The following is a 401-nucleotide window of genomic DNA, read 5'->3' on the forward strand; positions in this document are numbered from 1 at the left end:
GAGAGAGAGAGAGAGACCCAGACCCCCAAATAAGTGTCCCGTTGCGTTAGAGTACAGTTCCACACTCCATGTAAGTACAGTTCTATACCCTGAGTAAGTACAGCTCTACACCCCGTGTAAGGACAGCTCTACACTCCATGTAATACAGTTCTATACACCATGTAAGACAGCTCTACACCCTGTGTAAAGACAGTTCTACACCCCATGTAAGTGCAGTTCTACACCCCGTGTAAGTACATCTCTGCATCCCATGTAAGGACAGTTCCACACTCCATGTAAGTACAGATCTACACCCCGTGTAAGTACAGCTCCACACTCCATGTAATACAGTTCTATACCCCGTGTAAGGACAGCTCTACACCCTGTGTAAAGACAGTTCTACACTCCATGTAAGTGCAGTT

Source organism: Myotis lucifugus, unplaced genomic scaffold, assembly GCF_000147115.1.
Source record: "Myotis lucifugus unplaced genomic scaffold, Myoluc2.0 scaffold_853, whole genome shotgun sequence".
NCBI lineage: Eukaryota > Metazoa > Chordata > Mammalia > Chiroptera > Vespertilionidae > Myotis > Myotis lucifugus.